Genomic DNA, 20,081 nt, shown 5'->3' with positions numbered 1-20,081 from the left:
AAAAGAAACCCAAGATCGCATGGGCAAAGACCCAATCAAGATCGAAAATCTAAGATCGAGCAGGAAAGGAAAACCAATGGGCAAAGACCCATCCAAGATTGAATAGGTAAAAATTGATTCAAGGTTGAATCATTTCTGAGATCGATAACGAAAGGGTGAATTTAATCTGATTTGCCTTCTCGAACACGTCGCGTGTTTGCAGAGGAAAATGAGGCATGACATGTACAAAGGTAAAAAGCTTAGGCAGTGGGATGTTGTTCTCATGCCGTAAAAGAGAATATGTTTTATTTAAAACATCTTGGATGTTGGACACATAGTACGATAAAAGACAAGAATGAGAAGTAAACCTACTAGCAAAAAGGGAAAAACAATGACAACATCACTACTAGATATCCCAGTAGTGGTTGGAACTAAGGGCCCAACTTATTACAAGCAAAATGACATCTAGTCTAATGGGGTAGAGAGACTATCCCAGTTTACGGAAGGAAATGCCGTTTTTGCCTTGGAGCGGAAATATTGGACGCTTTGCTTAAAACCATCATATATGCCATCTGAGTGAGCAACAGACATGGCACGATCGGTAGCCATTAATTCCCCCCTGAGATGATCCACCTGGTGTTCAGCGTGTTGTAAGTGTCCCTTTACAGTTTCACGCTCGCTCAATAGTAGAGAGTAGTCGAAGCACTGGGGACAGCGTGGGTGATGACGGGAAGGTGCGCGAGAAGAACCCGCTTCATCTCCTGCATAAGGGTCAGGAGAACGAGCGATAGAGTCAGGAGCTCGAGTTGCGTAACTCCGTCCCGGAGAGACCATTCTGTCAGTAATAGGATTAAGAGCCCAAGTGGTATGATTTAGCCCCGGAGAGATCATTTCATCGACAATGGAGTCTAGAGCTTGTTTTCCACCCGATCTTGTTTGAGACCGGTATGAGGATTCACGAAAAGTGTTAGGGACTTCAGAAGAATAAGAAGCCCTCCCTGGCGAACGAGAAGATGAGTTAGAACATAGCTCGATTATATTCCTAGAACCCCTGGAACCCTTCCGGGAGCTTCTTTTTTTAGGAACATCAGCGTAGAGCGGGAAATGGAGCTTCACTTTTCGATTGTTAGCCATGAAGATCTAGGCACTACCTAATGGCTCTCAAACACCCCTTTTAATAGAGGCAATTCAAAGTTGATAGGAATGAAAATTCAAAATCTAAGGTGATCGTATCTTATCAAGATAAGTTAATCTCTTTGGTTTGAAAACTCAAATTTAAGGATAAAGGATATTGGTCACATTCAGTTTAAATTGAAAATTAAAAGGAACAGATAGGAAGAGTTAGGCAGTGGAAGGGCGAAGGCCCAATTTGTGAACGACAATCACGCGAAGATACAACGGAGATAATAAGGGAAAAAACATATTACAAACACAGATGGAGTTTTAGCCCACGAGAACGAATCACCAACATAAATGGGGGTTTAGCCCAAAAGAACAGACCACGCGTTTGCGATAGTTACTGAGCGCCGAAATGAGGGCCGGATTGAAAGCCTCCAAAGCCTAAACTCGAGATGGGTTCGGAAGTAGTAACAAACCCGCTGTCTGGGATAAGATCAGAAGAAGCAGGTTGGTTTGAGGGTCTTCGATCTTTAGGATATATCCCTTCGTACCACTCGTATCCACCCGGTTCAATTCCCATATGGCGATCATACACGTCAGGATCATCTACAAATCGATGTTCCGGGCGTTGCTGGCTTTGCACCCAACCAAACCTGAAGTTGGAAGCCATCTCCTTACGTATTTGCTGCATATTCATCTCGTGCTCAGTGGCCCTCACTCGCTTGACCTCGGCCAACTCTTCCTTTGCGCAGCATACTTCAGACGTCGCAGCACCCCGAGCTTCTTGCAAACTTGTGATCTCTTCCTCATATCTGATAAGCTTAGCCCGGTACTCTCTGACCTGTTGCTGAGTAAGGCTGAAGGATTCCAAGCTAGCAGCCAGTCTGTCTGATTTTTCCTTTTGAATGAGAGCCATCTGGAAACAACGTCAGGGCTAAAGCTTACAGAAATGATGAGAACATGAGAGAATAAAGGCATACCTTTATAAGGCAATGAGATTCATAAGAGTCAACATCGTCATCGAGCATTGCCTCGAAACGACCGGCGTCATTAGGATGAACCAAGCCCCTTGCCACAACAGTAGCTGTGCTTGCATTGTCCCATAAATCGTCGCCAAGGGTGACATGACTCTCATCTTTTTTTGTGAACTCAGGCCTCCAAGCTTGAGATGAATTACTGGAACCATCACCACTAGCCGAGCCAAAGGTGGGAGGAGCCGGTTGCCATAACATGGATCTTGGGGCTGTGCCGAAGATAGTCGGTGAACCACGCCTAGACTTTTTGGGCCTATCTGCCAGAGGACGTTTATCCGACCTACCTGCAATTCTGGGCGCAAGAAGATCACGTGGAGGCAACGTAACGCAGCGGAACAGTGGAATGTCAGAGGGTGGTGAAGCCATCACAGGAGAATAATTTGAATCAGAATTTGTGTCTGATTGCCCTGACTACTCGTCTTCTCCTCCTTCGTCTTCTTCTTCTGAGCCCTCTGTTCGAGAGTCGGTCACAAGTACGGAAGACTCTGCGCTGAACTGAAAGTCAAGATCGAGAGCGAAGATAGATTTGATTCTTCAAAAGAAAGTGGTGTTTTATCGCATGGCGGAAATCAATCTGGGTGGTTTGGATCCGCACTGATTTCTTTTTTTTTTCTAACAACTAACAATTTAATCTACTAATACTTTCTCTTGTCAAAAAAAAAAATATATATATATATATATATATATCAATTTAAGAAAATTAATTGTTTTAATAATTAAAGTATTTATTTTCATTTATAAGTGAGAAGTTTGAGACAAATATATATATATATATATAAAGTTAACATAAGAGGTAGCAAATTGCTGATCTTAAGGCTAACTCCAATGGTTGGGGTTAGAACTTTAATTTTTAGCTTTTAGCTTACAAAAATTAAGTTCTAACCTAGAAACGTTTCTCTACTCCAATGGTTTTTTAGATTAAAAGTTTAGCTTGAAATTATTAAAGAATGCATTTAGCCTACTATTTTTTTGGGTAACTTTTTAAATATAAAATTGATGTGAATTATCCTAATTTATTTTTATGAACATTTTAACTTAAAAATATTTGAATTCCGATAAGGGAATTGTCATTAGCACTCAAAAAATCTCATTCTACACTTCAAACTTTCTATATTTGAAGTGCTAATAACAATTCATTTCCGATAAATAATGAAAAATTACTAAACCTATCTCATTGTTACACATATGCACCACATGTAAGAACATGAAAAACCACACAACCTACCCCATTCTTAAATACAAATACATAAGTGGGTAGAAAGAATAAAGAAAGAATTGTTTAACCAAATAAACATGATATCCAACTAGATAATTAGAGTAAAAAGTGAAAAGTGAAAAATCATTGATCCTACTATTTTGAAATGTACAATCTTACAAAAAAAAAAACTAAACTGAATTAATTACTTGAATAACACAAAAAATGAGTAAACCAGTAAAACAAAAGGACTTACTCGAAATGGGAGGATGAGGAAGAGAAGAGGAAGAGAAGAGGGAGGAGCTCCTCCCATACACTATCCAGACTCAGGGTGTGCGCCTATTTGTAGGGAAAAACAAATAATAAAGTGTGTCGCACTCTACTGTATAAATACGAGCACGCATTGAATGCCTGATATATACGTGGACAAATGGAGATAAAAGAGGTTGACTTTGTATTGAGTTCGACATACAACAATTTAGGGGTTTTAGGTCATGTGTTAACCCCCTTTTTAACTTTTAAGCAGTATGATATTTTTCTTCACTTGTAAGTTAGAGGTATTAGATTCGAGTTTCGTCAAAGGTAAATTTGAATAACGTTATTACTAGCTCATTGTGATGTTAAATCCACCACCTCCTCCTTAGTATAGATATTATCGTTTGTTAAAAAAATAATAATAAAAAAATAAAAAAAAACTCTTTAACAGCCAAAATTAAGGCTTCAATTTCTAAATGTCAGTTTTTATAAAATATTTCAAACATAGCCAAAACTACAAGTGAATAGACTCAAATACCCTCAAAATTAAAAACAACATAAACCTAAAATCCAAAGCCTACTGGATAAAAGTATGGAAATTTCATAAGCTTATGAATAATTCTGAATTCACTACCAAGAAAAATTGTTGTACGCGATTATGTAACTTTTGTTAGCGAAAAAGCAAAGTTTCGTTTGATTCAACCCCGCTGGTACCACATATAAAACAACTGAATTCTAGTGACTATCAGAAATTAAATTTGATGATGTTCATTCAAGAGGGTGGAAGAGAAAATTAAGAAAATCCATTTACAGTTTCTACAATGAAATGAAATCATTAGTGAAAGCAAGCCAAAGAGCTCCTTTCAACTCCTATGACTGACATGTATTAGTTGAATATCAAAGTGTGATAAACAAGACTACAAACTAAGAAGAATATTATGAAACAAACGAGAATGTCGAAAATGGCTACAAAACCACAAGAGACTACATCGTGACTAGCTTTATTCATACTAAACTATAAGCTATATTTATAGAGAGCAAAACCTAAAAACCTTAGTTCGGATGAGCTAAGCCCATATATTAAACAAACAAGCAAACTCAAATAATCATCAAAATAATATTTTTCAACACCCCCTGTCAAAATGATGATGGTACATGACATGAGTTTGCAAACAAGCAGATACAGACTGACTTCGTTAGATGGACTGGACTTGACTTGACTCGACTGACCTTGACTTGACTTAACTTGATTTGACTTGACAAACTGGTAGCAAATGATCCAATTCTAGCAAATGATCTAATTCTAGAAAATGATCTACCAGGTACACAACATTACTCAAGTGGTCACAAATCCAAACACTTAAGTGATCATTGTGAAGAACAACAGCAGATACCCGAACTGTGTGGGCCTTTAAAACAAAGTCCACCATTTTTCACTTCTCTGCCTGTGTGGGCCTCTCAAAACAAACAACCAAATATTTCTTTTCCTTTTTCCTTATTTTTTCCTTCTCTTTCTTTTCTTATTTTTTCCTTTTTCTTTTTTTCTCTTCCTTTTTTCTTTACTTCCCTTTCCTGAGGTCTAGTCTTCATATCAGATTGGTGTGGGTTGCAACATTGGGTACGGTTCAGGTGCGGGCCGGCGAGGTGGTGGGACGGTGGTCCAATTCGTCGAACTTGGATGCCCTGACTGCAACGGTTCGAGCAGGTGAGCAGACTGTGGGTCGTGCTACAAAGATCGCGGACAGCGCGGAAGAACGTCAGAACAAACTGAATTTTTTAATATTTTTTTAACAATAAATCACAACCAAACAACCAAACATGAACGATGACAAAGACAGACAAATTATCCAATATAAATAAACTTTTAAGTGGTCTACTACATGTAATAGGAATATAATATTGGAGAATAATGTTAATTGTGATTTGATCTCTTAAAGATATCAGTCATATATAAGGTGTCTTATATTGGAAATAGGATTGATGGAATCCTTAATTGAATATGATTATGATACTTGACTTGGAGGCTAATAAAGTAAGTTTAGGTTTCCTTTATGGATGGAAACCCTAGCTTTTAGCCTATATAAAAACACCGGTCTCTATAAGCCCTAGAACACACAACATAATGCTTCCCATAGAGTAGTTTTATTCGGCTAGGAGTTTATAGAAGATCTTGGTGTTGCCGTGCCCTGCCTGATTTCATGTTCGACTTCCATGGCCGCCGTTGGAATTAGGTCAGTGACTCCTTCGATTGTGTTTTAATTGTATAACCTTATAAGGCTAACAATTGGTATCAAAGCCACTTGTTATATAATTAAAACCTATTAGGTTTAATGTTATATAATATTCTCTTGAACTGCGTGTTTAATCCAAATTCTCATTGCATATACTCGGCAATATCACCATGCGATTTGAATAAGTTCAATTGTTAATTATGATCAGGTTGCATAATTATTCAGTTTTAATCAAGAATATTTTTCACTAATATTATGGTTGCAGTAAAGGGAAATTTATTAAGAACTATGCTAATTGATACCTTGATTATTATCAGCAAGACAAGTTGCCTAATTATAGCACGAATCCATAATATTGTATGCGGTGTATTATATATAACCACCACATAGCTTTGCTTGCCAATTGGAAATTGAACTACGCTTAGAGGTGCTTTTGATCAAGCATGAATTAAATTATGGAATTGAAGCATAGAATTTATATAATATTCTTATAGTATTGAAGCATGAAATTTAAAAACCATATAGGAATTGGAATCCTATAATCAAATAGGAACGTAAAGAAGCATATATGTAAGGCGTGGTATTATATTATGTATTTTACAGTGGAAACCATGGCACTAAGAAGAATAACAGTTTTGTTCTATTTCAATCTTCATGCTAGTGTTTTGGTTGAATTGATTTACCATGTGCCACTGATGATCTCAATTTTTGTAAGCATGCTATATTTGTTCTGACCTTACTGAAGAGGTCCCTCCGATTAGCAAGCAGAACGAAGTCATCTACCAAAGCAAAATGGTTTGTTTCATTGACTTTGATTTCCATAATGGTTTATGGTATTTTGGTTGATATATATAATGTATTTTGGTTTGTTTCATTGACTTTGATTTCCATATTATGTATTTTGGTTTATGGTTTGAGTAGTGGGCAAGCATTTCAGTATCCCTAGAAGTTTAAGTAGTGGACTACGACTGCTCAAAGCTCTCATGCTCGTGGCATGAAAAAGTCAAAGGTTAAAGATAGGGATTAATTACCAAATCCTATCTTTAATATATTTCCAATTGAAGATCAACTTCATCGAGTAAGTAATCCATATTCCAATCAATTAGGGATACTTCCACCATTATCCCAAGATATTATCGCCTAATTAATATCTTGGGATTTAAGTAGGGGACTACGACTGCTCAAAGCTCTCATGCTCGTGGCATGTAAAAGTCAAAGGTTAAAGATAATGATTAATTACCAAATCCTATCTTTAATACATTTCCAATTGAAGATCCACTACTACAATATTAGCTTTAGGTGTCGGATGATTCTGGCGGTTAATAAGCCATTCTGACGGATAAAAGATATCCGACACATAATTTATTTACTGTCGGAGTAAAGTTACTTTCTGTCGGATATATCCGACATAAATTACTGGCGAATTTTTACTGGCGGATTTAACAGCCATAAAATTATTATAACCCTCAGTATTTTTTATTTTATTTTTTAATATTTTTAAAAAAATATTAAAGGGTGTTTCTTCGTAACTTATCAAAGGGTGTTTCTCTTGTGTCGTCATTACAAGAGATTGTAATTAAAAAATTATTTAATCTTGAATAGGTCCCAACATAAACAATAAAACCGTATTCTTTTTTAGTCGCGGTGAAATTTTGTTGGAAGAAGTATGTTCCCAAATCACAAATTTCTGTCAACAGAGTCGGAGAGCTTGACGAAGTGGACAGTATTTTGTCTGGGAAAAGAATGAAATGGAGTGGAGGACGAAGTGGTTGGGAAAAAGTTATGGAAAAGCACCAAACTCATATACGATCCAACTTTTCCGGTTCATTAGAGAGATAATGCGTCAAATTTACATCAAATATAACTTTTGACTTTAAATTTTCGTGTGCATTAGAAATAGATTAACACATAGCATAGATAACAACTAAGCAGAAAGCAGAAGCTATGATACTTTAACTCTAAAATTATTATAACCCTCAGTATTTTTGATTTTAAAAAAAATATTTTTAACATATTCTAGCGGTTTCTAAGTTAATGGTGGCGGTTATAACCAACAAAAATTGACTATTTTATTATTTTAAAATGTTAGATTGATTAAAAATAAATAAATAAATAAACAAATGGTTTAATTTTTTTTTTCACTCACGGTCCCGTTACCTAATCTCTTAATGTTTTTGTTTTTTGCGAATTTTTACACATGCTATCTCGGAGTATATACAAACATATTTGAGGGTTGGATCGTTGAAATTAGTTTCGTAGAGTGTAGCTGTAAAAAATCATCAAAATCGGAGCTAAAATAACCGTTAAATTGTGATTTTTCGTTTATAACCGTCGAAAACTTTTGTTCCGTTACGTAATCTTTGAATGTTTTTTTTTTACAATTTTTTACATATGCGATCTTGTAGTATCTACAAACAAGTTTGACGGTTAGATCCTGGAAACTAGTTTTGTAGAATGCATAAATTTGCCAAAATTTTGAAGTGGGAAAAGTGATTTGTGCTAAATTTTTATTTATGTTTTTCAAGTATTGATTAGACAATATTTAGTTTGTGTGAAGACATTTTCATTGTACAATTCTCTTTTTATTTCTTTATCGCATATTTTACATGAATTATTATCTATTAAACCAAAAATGCAAAAATTATCTATTAAACCAAAAATGTAAAAATTATCTATCAAACCAAACAATTATTTATTTAATTTTTAAAAACATATTCTATTTAAATACATTTTATTTATTTAAATAGAATATGTTTTTAGAGGGAAAGTTTAAAATTTTCAGAGGGAATTTTGGAGGGATTTTTGCCGCCATTTTGTTGCTGTCGGTTATAACTGACATTAATGAAAAGTTTCTGTCGGTTTTTATTTTAAAAAACATTTCTGTCGGTTAAAACCGACAGTAATGAACATTTCCACATTATAACCCCTCCATCTCTTCCTTGCGCCGGTGCTTCTCCCTTCCCCATTTTCTCCTCTCCTCATTTCCTTCTCCTTCTCTCCTCTCCTCTCCTTATTTACTTCCAGTTCGAACACTTGCAACCAAAGTTCATTAGCTATCTCAAATAAGGCGAATAAGAAGGTAACACTATCCCTCTCGCTCTCCCTCTCTCTCTCTCTCTCTCTCTCTCTCTCTCTCTCTCTCTCTCTCTCAGTAATATACTCTATGTCTCTCATATGGCGAATAATTTTGTGTTGTTTGTTTCAGTGGGTTGGACGATATTGGTGGTGGTGCTACGAGCGAATGTCGTCGCTCAGAATGGTTAGCACAACATTATGGTGCTGATGCTGCTCGAGATTGCACACTGAAAAGAGCTCCCTCATGATCAGAAAGAATCATTTAGTCTAAGGTTTGTCTTTGATGTTTGATGCCATTCGGTTAGCTAATGTCCACTCTTCTGCTGTAACTCAATGGAGATGGGTTTAATTTCAGTGCAAGCTTTTCTGATATGCAAAGAAAGTGGAAACAGGAGCTTGATGAAGAGCTCGAGAGGAAGCAAGGCAAGTTTTATTTTGTATTTTTCAAGAAGTTTTATTTTGGGGATGGCATTTATGCACGAAATTTTGGTCTTATCATACTGGAACCGGCTGGATGCAGAGATGATGTGGCAGGCTGGTGTAGGAACAAAAATGCCATCCCCAACCAAAATTCTAAGTCGACAAAGAGAGCGGCTATGGATGGGTTTTCCTGGAAAAATATTTCCTTCTGTCCTTAGTTAGCTTCTAACACTCTCACACTCTCAGAGATTGCACTGAGGAAGAACATGCACTCACTCTTTTAGATCTGAAAAACCCACAAACGCCAGAAATCCCTTACCTTTAAGGATGACCTGGTAAGCATTTTCTCTACTACTCTCTCTCAGCTTTTGTGTGTGTTTTCTTAGGTTTTTGGGTGTTTGTCCAAGTTCTTGAGGGATCTGATGTGTTTTCTTACCCATTGCTCCCTGAGGTTTTCGAGATTTTCAAGGCTCTGAGGCTTTCGAGATCGAGCTCTGGCGAGGTTTCGGATGGTGAATGCAGAATTTTTTTTATTATTAATATATTTTCTGTCAGTTTTATCCGACAATAATGATTTTATTTATTTTTATAATAAATTATCTGTTGGTATAACCGACAGAAATTCTAATAAATAAATATATAGATTGTCGGTTATAACCGACAGGATTTCTGTCGAATATAATCGACAGGATTTCTGTCGGTTTTAGAGTATTTTCTGTTGGAAAATTCATTTCCTGACGCAGGCAATTCTGTCGCTTATTATATCCGTCACTGCATCCATTTTCTGTCGGATTTTGCTTAAAATCCGACAGTAATATACTTTTTTGTCGATTTTTGAACCGCCAGTTATAGTTAATTTTGTAGTAGTGATCAACTTCATCAAGTAAGTAATCCATATTCCAATCAATTAGGGATACTTCCACCATTATCCCAAGATATTATCGCCTAATTAATATCTTGGGAATATTTTTTCCTCATTCATCCAACAGATGACACACCATGGTTAATATGATGCTGCTATGTGCAGGGCAAAATCCTACACCCATGGCTGGCCTCTTACCTATATATACCTCAATCTCTACCAAATTTCGGTAAGCTTTTATTGCCCTTACAAGCCCTAAACACTCACTCCTTTTAGAGAAACTAACTTCGGCATCAGAGATCCACTGGCCAAATCCCCACTTTCCCCCCTAACTTCTTGTGGGAGCGTGAGACTATCTTTCATCAAAGGTGTTGATTGTTTTGTAGGTACAAATTCGTTAAGATTGACGATGGTGGATTTTCACTATCACATTTGTGATTTTAGTTATTAGAGTTTTGTTTTACCCCATGGCTGGCCTCTTACCTATATATACCTCAATCTCTACCAAATTTCGGTAAGCTTTTATTGCCCTTACAAGCCCTAAACACTCACTCCTTTTAGAGAAACTAACTTCGGCATCAGAGATCCACTGGCCAAATCCCCACTTTCCCCCCTAACTTCTTGTGGGAGCGTGAGACTATCTTTCATCAAAGGTGTTGATTGTTTTGTAGGTACAAATTCGTTAAGATTGACGATGGTGGATTTTCACTATCACATTTGTGATTTTAGTTATTAGAGTTTTGTTTTACAATGAAGCAGGAGAATCTTAGAATACACGTTGAAAATAAATTGGGATGTTCAGAAAATAGTTTTTTTTGGAAATCTTACGGGATTAAAAACTATTTCATGTTAGGATACATAATAAAAAAACTCATCCTAGATTAGCTCGAGCTTATATCGAGTTAGGCTTGTTAAAGAAATAAAACCAATTGAGTCAAAGTTGGATAAGATTCAAGCAACAAAACTTAAATACTTTGATATTCGGCATAATATGTTGACCAAAAGTCAACTCTCGGTCGATGTGGTCAATGAAACGGTCAACCACCTTAGTAATCCAATTTGAAAGATCCCCCCACCGGATTTCCGATCCGTCACTTCCTAAGGATTTCAATGTGTTTCTATAACAATACATTAAAATTGTTTGATGATCTGATGGTCAAATAGCTGCCAATCTCAAATTCAGGCGGCGGTGACGTTTCCTTAATACTTAGAAATTCAATCTAGAAAAATTCGTATGTCGAATTCCCGATCCGTAAGTTCCTAAATTTCTCAAATATTATTTTTCAATCTGAAAGATCAGTACATCAAATTTTTGATCCATAAGCTCATAGGTCATCAAATAATACGTATAATAACATATCAAAGTTTAGTGACAATCCGACTATCAGATCGTCATTCACTACAAGGATCAAGTGGCGGACCTTAATGGAATTAGGTTCAAACGGACGAATCTCGTCAAACGGATGTCAAAATTGGACTTAGGGTATCGAACTCTATTTATAATGACAAGGTCAGGTTGGGCCAGCGGCCAAACCTTGCCAAAAATTCCAATCAATGCCAAATTTTCTCAAATTACACCAATTTGTAGATCATGAAGAGGGGAGCATTTTCCATACCTACGTTGGGGTCTAAATATGGTCGGAGAACATTGAAATATGTTGGAGACTCTCAGATTTCCTGGAAATGTCGCCTCTCTCCGTGAGCTCACCAGAGCTTAATGACTAGTTTGAGCCACGAGTTATGCAACTTGGATCATGTATAATTGATTGTTGATGGTACTGTCGTTGATATGAATAGAGAAATTGCAATCGTCATTCTGAAAACTCACAAAATCCAAGCCTCAATCCGTCGTGATTTATGGTCAGAAGGGGAAGAAATTGGATGCCACATGACCGTGGCGTTGTCATGAGTTGAACCCAAGTGGTGGTCGGATCCATCAACACTGGAAAACATTGTGAACGATGCCTAGAACCCTGCCTAGAAACAAGTTAAATTCGCAGCCAACTGGGTCATCGGGTCGACTCATGTAGGTTTCCAGATCAGGGAATCTCCCCCTCCCAGATTCTAAGACATTCCTTTTATAAAATGTCCTAATTACAAAATACCCCAACCTTTATTTATTTATAAAATGTCCTAATTACAAAATACCCCAACCTTTATTTGTTTATTTCTCCCTCGTCATAATTCTGTTTCTCGAACTTTGTCTATGCATTCGTGGGATCGAGCTCCATAAAAAAAATATTAACTTTAATCCCTAACAGTCTATCAATATTTAACGATCATTGACCAAAATCCAAACTTTCTAACTAGTATAATAAAAAAAATCTAAAACTAATAAGATTAAAATAAATTTACAAAAATAATATAAAATTCCGCAAATACATGAAATCCAAGAACATGATTTCACCGATAGAAACTTCATGAAAGCTAATACAACATTATATTTTAATCAAACAAAAATACATACTTTACTTGAGATTTACTAGTTTCATTGTTGAATTAGCATATAATTAAGCTCCTAGAGGTAGCTAGGACATTATTTCTCGAATTATGCTAAAGAGACAAAAATTGTAAACTAAATGATGTGTCGCCAATAAGAAATAAGCACAAAATCAACACTTAAGTAATAATCTAATTATCAACAACCACATTATTCGGTTTACTAATTTAGTTTAAAAATTTAGTGTCGCTAGCATTACCCTTATTTCTCAACGACTCAGAAGTGGAAGGCCAACTCCAGTGGTTTGGAAGACATAACCATATGATCAGAGCCATTTATCACTTTCACTTCCACTTCATCTGGAGGATTTTTCTCGATCATCCACCTCTGCTGATCCTCCTTTATTGTATTGTCTTGCCTAGACACGATAAATACTCTACGAATCAACCCATATTTCTCCTTGGTGAGTTTTATTTCCTCATTGATGATCGGAAAAAATCTCACCAAAGATATTGCTAATGTTACATCTTGTGGGTACACATACACCCAAACAAATTCAATCTATACTAAAATTGAAAAAACATTGTTTTATTGTTCATAAGAACAGTGTCCTTCCAGTTTTATCCCCAATTAGTTTATTTTATTTCCTCCATTTCCCTTGAACTAGAAATTTGAAACTCAGAACCCCAAACTTGCTCATATGTCGCTCCTATGTTGGTCCACCGTTTTCCTTTTCACCATGACCTTTGCTGCAATCTCGCCACTTCCCATTTTCCCTTGCTTCTGACGTCGTTCTCTGAAACCTTTGTAGAGCTCATGCATGTTGTGTTGATTTCAGATTTTCGCTATCAATCACTAAATTTTTCACAAAACATTATTTTTGCATTTTCTTGAAGAATTTAGTGTCTAATTTGGAAATCCCATCTACAAACAAGTAAAAATTGGACTTCATGAATAGTATAGGTTCATTATGTTTACTCAAAAAACTACTTTTATGTTGAATATTTTTTACTTTTATGAATCTTCCTGAGCTCAAATTGCATTAAACCCGAACTTTTTTAGGAATATAAAGTTGGAAAATAATTCTCTTTAGTTTACTGCTTTAAAAGATATGAGGATTGTTTAATGGATTATTGTATCTTCAGGCACTGGACTTGATAAGGGGAAAAAATGTATTATTGTTGATGGATTCATCATTGAATGGCAGTATGCGAATGATGATGCCACAAAAATGGTTGAACTTGCTTCCAAATGTCCTCAATCTAAGGCTAGGGATAAAGGAGATGTTAAGTTTCTTCTCGCAGCCATTGCACTGCTTAAAAAATAGAAATAGGTTTCGTGTTATCCTGAAGTCATCAGTTTGCTATTTATTTGTTTCATGTGATACACATAGTCCCTCTAATTGTTGATATTGGTTGGTTAAGGTGGCATCTCATGTTTTAATGGGCCTCCAGAAAAACAATATTGTGGTTCCAACCATGCTTTATCCTCTTGGAGATGCATTTGCCAATTATTTTGTTCCTTATTGTAAACACGTATGTAAATAGTATTGTCTATTGTATATATATTTAAAGCTTTTAACATGTTTTTTATAGTTTTAAAACTCGCAGCATCGAGCGGGCAATTTTTACTAATGTTACATCATGTGGATACACATACTCCCAAACAAATTATACATATACTAAAACCCAGTTTTCAGCAATATTCATTAATAGTGAAAGGGCGGAAATGCCGTTGGTTAGCTCTCTCTTCCTCACTTTTTTCCTCATTGCGCGTCTGTCAGCTTCTATGCGATGGAAAAGTCGGGCGGTTCCATTTGCTTCCAGACTCTTTACACTTGTTGCTCATCATGGAATTGAAGAAGGATGGAAAAGGTGAGCTTTTCCATTTGATTCCATCGGCTTTTCCATTTGATTCCATAACAGATATCTCAAGCTCTGTCTCAAGCACGTAACCCTAGCCTCCTCAAGAAGGTTCGTCTCTCTCTCTCTCACCATTCTCTCGCTCTCAATCCTCGACTTCTCTCTTTCACTTCGTTGATGGTACTTTCCTTCATAAACTACACACCATAACTTCCTCTCGCTGAAAACGGTGAATTGGTGTCGATAAAAAAAAAAAAGCCCATAAAAGGTATTGACTTCTGTGAGTTCTTCACCCGATTTGAGTGGTAATTTTGTGTTTTGCATATTATGTTTTAAAAATAGGTTTTGTGTTCGAATTTCATTTTTGTAATTTTGGGGGTTTTGTTTCTAACCTCGGATCGTATATCTTGGTGTTTGATTTGGTTTAGTTTTCAGACTCAGGAGTCTCTTTTTTTTCTTCAGATTTTGGGGCTTTTATTTGCAGGCTTCAAAGCTTTTTGTACTCAAGTAACATTGGCCTCGAGGTGAAATCTATGAATTTGACATATTGTTACTTAAATTTAATGAAAACAATGTTGTGGTCTGCCTTTATTAACTTTCTGTTGAAAGGTTGAGTTCAATGAAGAAATATGTATTTGGATTAGGCTCTGCTCAGGTGATTTTTTTTTTTCATATTCGTTTCGGCCTGGCCATTAGTAAGATTTTCTATATTAGTAGTGTGGAACAAGTTTCTACCATTTTGTTAATATGGATTTTCTTTGTCATTTCAATGTACTCATAAGCTAGGTTTAAGCCTTGAATTGGTTTCTTTGTAGCTGGATGTGCATTTAACTGCTTAAAATCTGTTTGTTTCATGTTAAGGACTAACTAGGTTCGCTAGATGCAAGAGTTATATTTTTTTACATTAGAAATTTAACCTCTCTTGCATACCTGAGGTAAGAATTTTGCTTTTATAATTTTTATTTACTACATCGAATGATCTTATTTACGAATTGCAGGAAAAAGTTGTCAAGTTAAGCAAACAATTGAGCCATTTAAAAAGTTTGGTGAGTATCTTATGTCCTGGTTTGTGTTCAAGCTTGGGTTTCTTAGTTAAGCTTCAGTTAGTATATTGTCATTCATTTATTTAAGATGTGGTGGTATTGTTGATGACATGGCTATAAATCACATGGTTTTTCAATTTCTGGTAGGAAAAGAAATTTAAGTTGAACCTATTTTTGGTTTTTTGTTTTGTTGTTTGTGGTTGTGGATGTGGTGTATTGTTATAGCTTAAGAAGAAATTAAGAAAGTTTGGTCATTTGGTTCTCGACTTAAATTGGATTGGTTTTTTAAAAATCTTATTACATTGCTTGTTCGAAAACCGAAGAGGCACCGCTTTTTCAACTTCGAGAGCCAGATCTCCTTGGATAAAGCTTGTCTGTAATCTTCACATGCAACATCAACTTTCCAGATACCACATACCACTTTTTCAAAGTGCTCTGACAGAGTTAAAACACGTGAAGCTGGCAGCTCCCACTACCGTGCTATGACCAAACAGGGTAAAGGAATAGCATTACTACTTGTTGTTAGGGAGACTCCTATATATGTCGACCTCCATCCTCAACGGACAGGCAGACCTGCAAAAATGCTCAACCCTTCCTCATATCTAAGAGGGCACTTCCAACGAAGCCTCTCGAAATACTCAGCTTTCTTTCCCCCCGATAATACCTCTGCAAACAAGCTACACCAGAGTAAGAATATCTCATATCATCAGGGTTAAAAGCAAGAGCATCCCATATCATGCTTTTTCCCTGTCTTTTCCTTTGGTCTTGTTCTTACCTGCAAGACAAGGAGAAAGAGAGCAATCAGTCAGCACTTGGAATCAAGCTTCCAGTCATGAACTGACTACCTGGAACCCCTTACTTGATTACTTACCTGGCATTACTCTCAAGTACTCATCTTCAACATCTTATGCTTCCAGAGAAGATACCAAATCTGCCTGAGGAACAGATAGGGCAAGTGAGAAGGATACAAGGAAGCATGTGGAGACAAGCGTAACAGAACATGTGCCAATACATCCACTACTTTGTCAACAGCAAAAGTATCCCATATCAGCAGGGTCGAACGTACTCTAGATTTGATGGACTTGTTTTGACCCTCAAATTCTTCAGTCGGCCTTATACTCTGGAGGAAACCAGAAAACCTTCCAGCCCAGTTTAAGAATAATCCTGTGGAAAGTTACTTCTTCAAAAGCAAAAGTATCTCATATCATATCTTCTCCTTTTTCTTCTCTTTATCCTTCATGTTGCCTGCAAGATAGGGAGAATGAGTACAATCAGCCAGAACTTGAAATCAAACTTCTGATCTGGGACTAATTGCTTGGAGCTCTGATTGCTTACCTTGTCTGTCACCTCTTTCAGCAGATCCCCTAACTCGGCGACTTGGGGGACTCCTACTACATGGTTTGTATCGCGCTTGACCAAGCCTGAAACTACAAGTAAGCTTCAAGTGAAATTGATACATTAGCTTGTGCATCTCCACCAGTTAAAGATACCACCCCTGGATGGAGGAAGAATACTTCTAGAGAAGATGCCACATCTGCCTATGAGACAGATAAGGCAAGTGATGAGTAGATTTTATATTATATATTTTACCCTAATCTTAGTGTATTTTGGTTAATATATTGGAAGAATTTTGATACTTTGAATTGTATTTTCAATATAGGACTTTCGACTTCCTCTGGAGCAAAACAGGACCAAATGGACGAATTTTGGAGTAATTCTAGTTGGAGGACGTTCGTGAGTCACTTAGCTTGATCGTTTCAAAATTTGGGATTTTTCACCAAGCGGTTAATTTTTGACGATAAAATAAAGAAGCAGTGCGCAGTGCTGGAAAATGACGTTTTTGGGCTTAAATTGCGTTTTTGGAGCCCAAGATGACCTCGGATGGGTTCGTGGCCTTCTGGAGAAGTGTTTAGAATATTCCAAACATTAAATCCAGCTATATTGGGCCAGTTTTGGAGCAGCTTATGGGTCAAAAACGTGGCTGTTCAGATTTTGGACGAATTTTACTATTTTAATTTAGGGTTTTTATTAATTTTAGTTTCGGAGGGTTTGTGTGGTGGCTTAGCAAATATATTGCTTGGCCGTCTACAGTTTTTTTTTGGGGACTACGCTTTCTTTTATGCAATTTTGGAGACAGAGAGAATTGTTAGGGTTTTGAAGACTTTTTACTTGAAGGTGCTTTCAATCCTTTTCTTGAATATATTTTCTATGATTTCAATTATGAATATGCAGAACTAATTTCTTTTGCTAGGGCGAAGCCTTGAGCCTTAGCATGAATATGTGATTTTTATTTAATTGCTTATGATTGATTGCATGCATACTTTGAATTGTTAATCACCGGGATAAAAACTATCTAATTGTCGTAATGCCTGATCACCATTAGGATCTTTAGAAAAGTAATTTGATGCAATTTTGGTCGGAAGGTTCCCTGAAATTGACGCTAGCTTCTTGTGATTAATAATTGTAATTTCTCTTAGGATGAATATCACGTCTTAAGGATTGCATGGTTTTTCAAAGGATTTTCATAAAGCATAATGAGTCTTTCATGTTTAGATTTGATCCGAACGTCCGGACGGGTTGCATGTTAGATATACGTTCTATGTTGGAGGTTCCAAGTAGAATATGAATTAGGAAAATCTAACCTTCAAAGTGGCATGTGTAAATTATAAGTAATTGGTAAAAATTCATAGGACTGCTAGGTGATGGTGGAACCCTAGTGCTTTCTTAATTTTATTCTCCCAAAACTGTTTTCTTTTCTCTCTAGCTCTAATATTGCAGATTGTTTATTTTAATTCATTAATTTCGTTTTTATTTTAATTAGGTTATAAAATCAATCACTTCAATTTCTACTTTACAATAATTAAATGGAATCTGATTAGTTCGAATTATTTAATAATCCATGTGGAGACGACCTTGCGAGATCCGTTTATACTACAATAACCTTGTGATTCTTGCAAGTAAAATAGGAGATTTAAGCCCGTTCACATGAGTAGTAAAAATCCTATCAATAAAATGGCGCCGTTGCCGGGGATTATTTAAAATAATCCCTACTAATCAGATTTTCAATTAGTTATTGCTGTTTATACATATAAAAAAAAATTTAATTTCGTTTTTATTTTATTTTTACAGATTACAACAGTACAGCAGTGCAGATTTCAGAAATCTGTGCATGGTCAGCACCCGTTCAACAGTGCAGAAATTGATTCCACTTGATCCAGAACTTGAGCAGAATTTAAGGAGGAAACGCAGGGAACGAACTTTGCAGAGGGTTCCTCCTCTGCAGGTAACTTGTCTGCAATCAGTCTTTTCTGGGGACCTGCACAACAAAGAAAAAATGACATTTGTAATTCCAGAGGCAGGTCTGCCCCTGGGTGATTCACTGACTGCCCATACCACAAATATACCAAGTTGCATTACATATCTGGCAGTGGAGGAAGGGACTGCATTTGAAATAAAACAGCACATGTTGAATATTCTACCTACGTTTCATGGGTTATCATCTGATGATCCTAACATGCACATTGCAGAATTTTTAATGGGGTGCAAAAACATTTTGGTGAGGGGATTTTCAGCCGAATCTATTAAGCTACGGTTATTTCCATACACACTAAAAGATCAAGCAAGGAGATGGTTCCTCACACTCCCATCTGGAAGCATTAGTACTTGGGCCCAACTCAGTGAAAATTTTTTAAACAAGTATTATCCGGCTTCTAAGACTCTGGACATGAGAACTCATATTTTATCTTTTGCCCAAAAACCAAATGAGGAGTTTCATGAGGCGTGGGAGCGGTTCAAAGAGTTGATTAGAAAATGTCCACATTCGGGTATTAACACTACTGATCAAATGCATATATTTTTCAGAGGGTTGAATATGACTACAAAAACTCTTGTCAACGCTTCATGCGGAGGTTCGTACAAAGACAAAAATGCACAAGAAGTTTGTTTGTTATTTGAAAAAATGGCAGCAGATACTCAGCAGTGGGCAGTTGAGCAGCCACAATCTAGGTCTGTTTTTGAGATGTCTAACGGCTCTCCGTACGTTACAGCACAAATTGAAAAAATGGAGAAAAGGCTTGACACAAAATTTGACATGTTATTATAGAGAATACCAGGTTCACAGGTTGCTGTACAGCAGCCCTTACAAGTTGCATGCAGTATTTGCAACATGATAACTCACGATTTTATGAGCTGCCCACATAAAGATGTTTCTCCAGATTTTACAGCAGAACAGGTTAATGCATTTAACAATTTCCAGCGCCCCCGATATGACCCGTATTCTAATTTCTACAACCCAGGTTGGAGAGATCATCCTAATCTAAGGTGGGACAAGGAACAGCACATTAGGCCTCAATTTCAACAGCAGGTACAGCAACCTGCTGCACCTAAGGCTGCTTGGGAGGTTGCAATTGAAAAATTGGCAAATACTACCATTCAAGAAATTCAAAATCTACAGGCAACAGTGAAAAACATGGAAAAACATATGGGGCAGATTGCTTTGCAGGTTTCTGGAAGGGCACTGGGTACATTTCCCAGTCAAACCGAACCAAATCCTAGGGGAGGTGCCGA

General features: G+C 36.6%; 1 non-coding gene across 1 annotated transcript; it reads right to left on the bottom strand.

Annotated features, from left to right (window-relative positions):
- Positions 1-19,236: 19,236 nt before the first annotated feature.
- LOC139192627 (small nucleolar RNA R71) lies at positions 19,237-19,341 on the bottom strand. The gene has a single exon (XR_011576842.1). It is a non-coding gene; the product is annotated as a small nucleolar RNA R71 (small nucleolar RNA).
- Between the last annotated feature and the right edge of the window lie 740 nt (positions 19,342-20,081).

This window comes from Malus domestica, chromosome 15 (genome assembly GCF_042453785.1).
Source record: "Malus domestica chromosome 15, GDT2T_hap1".
NCBI lineage: Eukaryota > Viridiplantae > Streptophyta > Magnoliopsida > Rosales > Rosaceae > Malus > Malus domestica.
Note: the sequence above shows the minus strand (reverse complement) of the source record. Positions and strands in the feature narration are given on the sequence as shown.